Source organism: Pinus tabuliformis, chromosome 4_1 (assembly GCF_031772625.1).
Source record: "Pinus tabuliformis cultivar Carrire ecotype Pingquan chromosome 4_1, CPIR1, whole genome shotgun sequence".
In the NCBI taxonomy this organism is placed as follows: domain Eukaryota; kingdom Viridiplantae; phylum Streptophyta; class Pinopsida; order Pinales; family Pinaceae; genus Pinus; species Pinus tabuliformis.
In genome coordinates this window covers 588,949,836-588,957,808 of record NC_142303.1, presented here as the reverse complement: position 1 = coordinate 588,957,808, position 7,973 = coordinate 588,949,836, and positions in this window count along the sequence as shown.

The window sequence follows — 7,973 nt, the reverse complement described above, 5'->3', positions numbered from 1 at the left end:
TGAGTTTGCTTATGTCATATATTTAGTGTTTGAATGTTTGATTATGTCGTTTATTTGGTGCTTGTGTGTTTGGTGTTTGTTATGTCATCTATATGTTGTTTGAATGTATGATTACTTGCATGATATGAGTATGTGTCTATAAGATTGCATGAATAAATGATATTGTTTTAAGATGATTGTACTAACGCATAAGTGTTGAGACAACTAATATGTAATTGAGTGTAAGTAGGTGATAGTTGTAGCATTATGTATTATGATTGATCAATGTGAGTTGATTGTTGATTATGACATGGTTTTTAGTCTTGGTAAATATTGATTTCAAATTCATAGAAATGATGTCTTGATTTTTGGAAAATGTGACTAACATGTGTAAACAGTTGCAGAAAACATGCTTGGTATTAGCGCGAAAAGGTAACAATTGATATGTTTACATAACTAACAGTTGGGTGATGTGATATTACATAGTAAGACTCAATTTCAACAAGGTAAAAAGGTAAAAGAAAGGAATTGGGCAATAATTCCTTTGACTAAGTTTGGAAATCCTAATTCCAAACTAATGAGTGCTTTGCATACAGGAAGTCTTCTTAACTTTGATTTTGTTTGACATTATGTAGATATGTGCTATATTCATGGACATGTATTTGACAAGTATAACAGTTGGTGTCTATTTATAGCTAGATATGTCAAGGGAATTGGGGTCCCTTGAGATATGACACGGATGTGTTTAGCTACAAGGCAACTTGCTTAGCACAACAAGGTAATATAGCTAGTATATTATTACGTTTATTTATGAACTTACATATATGTGTTTATGGCAGTATGATGCAGGGGATTGCATGGCGAAAGAGACTACCATGAAATTCTGAAGAAGGTGCTGGTTGATCTTTCCTTTGGAAGCACTGGGAACCATGGGGATTGAGTCATGGTGTTTGTTATCAGTCTTGTGCTTTTGGTCTTTTGTGATTTGTTGCACTTGATTTGTGGCTTTGTTTATGTCTAGTGTATGGCCATACCACTTTGTTTGTTTTGTCATATTGCTATTGGTATTTCATGGTTTCTTATTGTTCATATTTTTTCTTTCCTTTTATTTTTGAAGGTCTTGGAAATTGGTTTGGGAAAGAGGAAAGTTAATGGAGCTCAGGGAGAGCTGTGTTGTATCCATCAGGTGATATAAGGCCCTGATGAAGCTCAGCGCATGTATAAGGGAAGCTGAAGACAAGAGTATGACAATTGGTTGGATTTGTTTGGTCCACTAGTGTAAATGGATAGTGGCAATACAATCATGAACAAGGTAATCAAGAAAGGTAAGGTAAATAGATTTGAGTCTTTAGATGCCTTGGCTATGTTTGGAACTGTTGTTATCAATGTTGTGCATGGATAAAGGGTGTTCTCTTAACCTTGACCTTATGCTATCTGGTAATTATGTTATGATCATGATTATGATGATGCTTATATATGTATACATGTATATATGTATATATGTTGTGTCTGACATGGTTGTCATGGATCATGGTTGTTTAATGCTAATGTTTATATGTATATATATGTGTATGTATGTCGTGGTTTGATAGGATCATGATTGTTTTATGTTAATGTTTATATGTATGTATGTCCTTTTCTGGTAGGGTCGTCAGGGATCATTATGTGGAGGAATGATTGCTTATGCAGTTGAATGGCATGAAGATGTTCCTAGTCTTATGAGGAATCAAGCAGGAAGAGTAACCCTAAAAAATCTACAAGGTCAGTATCATGTGGATATGGATTAATATTATGTGGTTGTATTATGTCTATGTTTATGTTATGGATAGGTAATGATGAGAGATACATCAGTGGAATGAAAACAACGTGATCTGCGCCATCCGAGGATAAGCATGGATGGCAGAGAGACAGTAGAAGCAGGGTTTCTTGGTAGAGACAATGTGGTTTTAGATGTGTTGTGCTACTGTTGTTTATATGTTGTAAATATTGTACTATGTGCATGATGCATATGCGGTGTTGTGTGCATATGGTTTTATGCGCATGTTGGATATGTGGTGTTGTGTACATATGGTTCTGTGTACATGTTGTATATGCAGTGCTATGTACATATGGTGTTGTCTGCATGTTGTACATGTGGTTCTATGTACATATGGTGTTGTGTGCATGATTGTACATGCGGTTTTGTGTGAATGTGGTGTTGTGTACATGTTGTACTGGTGGCATGGTGTACATGTGGCGTTATGTACACATTATGCAGATGGTGACGTGTACATGTGATGTCGTGTATAGGTGGTACTGTGTACACGTTGTATATGTCGTATTGTATGCATATAGTATATGTTATGTTGTGTACATGCGGCACTACGTATCTGCATTGTGTAGTCATAGCGTCATGATATGTGTATTCATTGTGTTGTACTTTGTGTATCTATATGTATGTATTGTGTTGTACACCAGGTGTAGGTGTATGGATTGTGTTGTGTTGCACACTGGGTGTAGGAGTATGTATTGTGTCATACACCGGACATATGTGTATGTGTTGTGTAGGGGTAGGTGCATGTGTTGCATCATACACCAGATGCAGGCGTATATTTTGTGTTGTATTCCTAGTGTAGGTATATGTGTTGTATGTCAAGTGTATGTGCATGTATTGTATGGTGTTGTATGTCGTGTGTGGTTCTATGTGTACATGATTGAGGAAAAGAAAAGGCACTCAGTGTTGCTGGGTGTGGAAACCAATCTAGTGTGCGTACAGAAAGGATAAAGGTAGAAGCTAAGGATCGACTAAAGGATAAATATCAATATTTTATTTCAATTTTATTATGCATGTGATTTATGATTTAACTTATGATGGTTACATGTGATTTGTGATTATCGTTTATGATTATTTCATGCGATTCATTATTTTAATTTATGATGGTTTCATTTTGAGCTAACAAGATGTGATATGTTTATACATGATGATTTAATTAAACAACTAATTTGATTTGTTGGATAGGAAGTGAACAAAATTGCATGCGTACCTTATTGACAGGCCACTAATGAGGTATGATTTGAAGTTATTTCAATTTATTTTAAATCTAATGGAAATTATATGCTTGGTATAGGAAAGCATGCAATGCTTGGTTTGGGATGGTTGAAATTGACTGCAAAAATTAACAGCGTCAATGAAGGAAATTGGAATAAGAAACAATATGTTGGTAAAGCACTTCAGGAGCAAGGCCATTGTGGGACACTAGTACCCAATAGTGTCCATTGATTTCCATGAACATGCTATGACCGGTATGATGGTTTTGAGGAAGGGATATGCCTTGGTTGTTTAGACCTTTCAATGTGAGGAAACGTTGACAAGGGATGGACTTCTCAGGATAGGGGTGCTCGCGGAACTTGGAAGGTATGTGACTACATGGAAGGGGGTGACCGAATTACCCGAGGGATTGTGTAGCAGAGAAGGGAAGTTCGAGAATGGATTTTTTCTTGTAATTATCATTGCCAGATGGAATCTGATGCGCATTTGGAGTGTCCCCTGAAACAATTATCTGGTAATTGTTCACTGAGGGTACGGTAGCATAGGATTGTAGTGCTAGACATTGGATGCAGACTTTGACTTTGGCAGTGGATTTTGGACTTCTTGAGAAGGAGGTGAATGTTGGTACTACTTTGAGGGTGAATATGTGAGCCTCTAGATTCCCTTGTTGTTGATGCATGCATTTTATCCTTTATTTTTCGGTTGAGAAAAAATGCATATGTGTATACGTGTATATTATTGTAAATATTGTATCGAGTTGGATTTATAAAGCTCCATAGATATTATGGTTATTTGTTGGTTGAAGAAAATGTGCATGAGTATATGTGGTTGTTATTGTAAATACCATAATGAGTTGTGTTATAAAGCTCTAGTAAGTGGTACGTTGTTATGTTTTCAGCAGGATGTCATTGTAAAATACTGCAATGAGTTGGGTCATAAAGCTCCATGGGTAGTATGTTTTTATTTTTAGTGGTATTACTGGTTGTAGGTGTCATTGAACACCGAGGACAATGTTCCCCCAAGGGGGAGGGTTCTATAATAGATTTGATTAAAAATCCATGTAAAAATATATAATACCACGGTCATGGGACATGTATTACAAGATGAATGGTGGGAAAAACATCCTAGTGGGGTGTCACTTCGGTTTACTAATGGCTAAGGAAATTAGCAAAGACTTTGAAAAGGCATAAGGAATTATTTGGCATTTATTTATGAAAATAAAGGAAATTAGGAGAAAATGAAGGTGAAAGGTCACAGGTTGCATATGAGGATAAAATTGAAGGAAAATAATGGAAAATGAAGAAAATGAAGGCCTCATTAATAAAAAGGCTTTTAAGGATCAGTTGATAAGTTTTTGATAGGTTTTGGTGGAGATCTCTTCATTCTCTCTCTCTCATACTCTTGGACACTTAGAGTTTCTTGGAGGACTCTTGAAGGAGTGTAGCATACTTGGGATTTGGAGGAATAAGGAAAAGAAAAAGTAAGAAAACATAAGAGGACATTGGGATCAACAACTACAACAAATTTTTCTTGCAGGTACTGAGTTGCATGTATGTTTTCCTCACTAGTTTTGACATGCATGGCATATGCATGTGGTTTCTTGGTTATGATCTATCATTGGCATGGAGGATTTCCTGGATTGACAATGGTTTTTCGTAGCCTTGCAGTGTCTTGGATAGCCATGGTGTTGTGGGTTTTAATTTCATTTTCTGGTTGGTTCTCATGTTCCTTTGGCTGTGGGTTGAGTTATTAGTTCCTTGAAGCCTTGGTTGGACAAATGTTATGGAAGCCCTGTAACAACTTGGGTTGAGTTACTAGTCCTGGAAGCCTTGGTTTGGAAAACTCTCTAGAATCCCTTGGTGGGTTGAGTTACTAGTCTTGGAAGCCCTGGTTGGACAAACGCTCTGGAAGCCTGATGACAACTGTGGGTTAAGTTACTAGTCCTGGAAGCCCTGTTTGGAACTAATGCTATGGAGCCTTGGACATCTTGGGTAGAGATCAATATGGTGATGGTTGGTGATTTCTGACTGTGAGATGGAATCATTGGTTGAGGTTTACTGGATGAAAGAAAGATTTGGTTCCTCCTATTCTATGGTCGGGTGGTTCACGAAAGTCCCATACTTGTTCGGCTTAGCAATCATCAATAAGAGCTCTCTTTCTCCTTGGTATTTTATGGGGAAATATACTTGTTTATATGTGGTTTATATGGGTTTTATATCCTTGATATTTTTGTTGGTTATATGTTGGTTATGAATGAGTTTTATGACAGTGGAAATTTATGGCTCTCATCATGTTTTGGTTAATCATTGAATGTACAATGAATATATGGCTTAATAGATGATAATGTAGTTATTGTGATGAGGCATCAATGCTACTTAGTGATTCCCAGATAATTATGAGACCCCTATGCTCAGATTTGTTGTTTAAACTTGTAGATTGCATCTTTATGACATGTTTGACGAAATGCTTGTCATGGCTAGTATGGGTCTAGTCAATTCATTATTCAAGTAATTACATTTACATCATTATTCCGCTATTATCTTTCATTTCTGTAAGTTTCATGGATTTCTAGGCAGTGACCTAAGCCCTGGGCTTGAAAGAGTGGTGCAAAATTCGAAGTCACAGACACATAAGTACTTAGGAAAGTCCCTATTCATAGGCATACCCATGCTGTGGGAGTGACGGGAGGGTCCCAGTCGCACTCATGCCCATGTCATGGGAGTAGCTAGGGGATTAATGAAATAAAAAGTTAGTTTGTCTCAGGGGCTAATAACCTTGAAGGTTTTGATGGCTCCTGCGGGTTCTGCAATATGTCTGGAAGGTCTGTGTAGTGTGTTCCGTCAGTTCCACTTCCTTAACTCACACATGGGGAGTTGAACCATATCATAGTAAATCTTTGTCACATGTTTACCCTGGTTGGTTGGTTACTTGGGTAGATGTGGGAGGAGGGTGTTACATATGGCCCAAGAAGAGGAAAGAAATCCATTAGTGGCCTATGCAAGGAGATGTGTGGAAGCATCATGAGGATTGGCCATCAGTAAGAAGAAGTGATGAGGTGTTGCCATCAATTCCAAAGGGGGAGATTGTTGGAAAATTTTCATTACATGTATGGCTAGTGGTAGTAATTGTGTTGCCATTCATGAAAAAATTCATATTTGGTGTTGAAAACTTGGCATCATCAGATTGTTAGTAACAACAAGAGTGTTGGCATTGATGTCAACCAGACTAACATGGATGCCGGTTGAAGCAGATGTCCTGGCATGATGTCCACTAGCCTGGTTATGATGGTAACTAGGCTAGCATTTATGTGCTTTATTTGTCAAACTTAGGGGGAGTCCCGTGCTTTGTGTAGTCTCTCGTAGAGAATCATCATAGTAGTAGGCTTATTGGAGAAGCCATAAAATGATGGTTATGATGGTTGGGAGTCCCAGAATTTGGAGATTCTACCCAAAGAGTTCAACTTGGATACTCTTGGAGTTAGCACAATTGGTTAGTTCTTGGAAAGAGCTTTCCAATGGTATTTGGAACTATGAAAATGGCCTCTTGGATTAGGAGTTATAGTCAGTTGAAGTTAGCAGATAAAAAAGTTCATTCACTCAGGACTTAGGCAGATTTTGAACTAAGGTTGGGACTTAGCTGAGTTAGGCTTAGTCGGAGGTCAGGCCGCATAGTAGAGTTAACAGGAGAAGAAAGCTCTAACCCTCGACCCGTGACCTGTCTAGGACCAACTCCTAGTCAGACATGTTGATTAGTAAACAGTCGACCAAGTCAAGAGAGACATTTAGTCGGGACTAGTCAGAGGTCGGGTCATGCAACAAAGTTTAGCAGGAGAAAAATCTCTAACTCTCGGCCCTCGACCTCTGTGGGACCCAATACAGGAAAAAAGGTAGAATGTAATTAGCTCACGGTGATGTGTTATCAACAATGTCGTAGATGACATTAGCATGATGTGGCAGTATGAAGGACATGTGGCAGGAAGATTCGGCATTTTTGGGTGGTCTAATGGGCCAAATATAGGTGACACATGTCACCATATAGAAGTTGCAACATGGCCTAGTTGATTTCAACATGACACAAGCTAATGATGTGCCAAAACCTCGAAGTTTGCGCCAAGGGGTTATTTTGCGAAGTTTTTCCCATGTATTTGGTTTTTGACGTTGAATCGATAAAATGGGCCCATAATAGTGGAAAAGGGTTTTAGTCGGGCCTACAGGAATTTGGGGTTGAAAAAAATATGGGTGTAAAAGAAAACAGAGTGGGATGACTCCCGACCTCTCGAATTACATTGGAAGGTGCACTCGAGTCATGGTTATAAGGTGTTTTTGTGTGTTATACATTTGAAGGCCTTTGCACTGAACGAAATGTATTACTAGTCTACTGCATAGGGAATTAGGGGAATTTTGAGGTCTAAAATGGGCCTCCTAAGGAAACAATAAAATAATATTAGATTACATCATCAAATTTCAGAGGGAAAAAGGAAAAAACTACTTTTTCAACTCGTATTTTCAACTTATGTCCCTATGGGTTTACTCAAATTTCGAGTGGAAACACTCGTTGGATGTAGAATTTGATTCCTCATCCAAGCAATACCCATGTTGTATAATTTCTATGGACCCTTCTACATGGAAAATGAGAAATACATGAAAAAACATGATTACAATCACATTTTTTCATGTATTCCTCATTTTTCGTGTAGCAGGGTCCATTTAAACTATGGAACATGGGTACTCTAAGTAGTTTTATTGTTTTATTATTTTTTAATCTTTTTACTTTTTTACTCCAAAAATGGTGAATCATCCCCCATGGTAGACATCATCATCTTGAATCCTATTGGTTCTCATAAAATTTATTTTGGTTGTACATTTTTCTTAGGAGGCCCATTGTAGACCTCAAAATCCCTCTAATGGTCATATGACCCAAGGCTCGGATAGCATACTAACAGACCCATAGTAAATGGAATCTATAG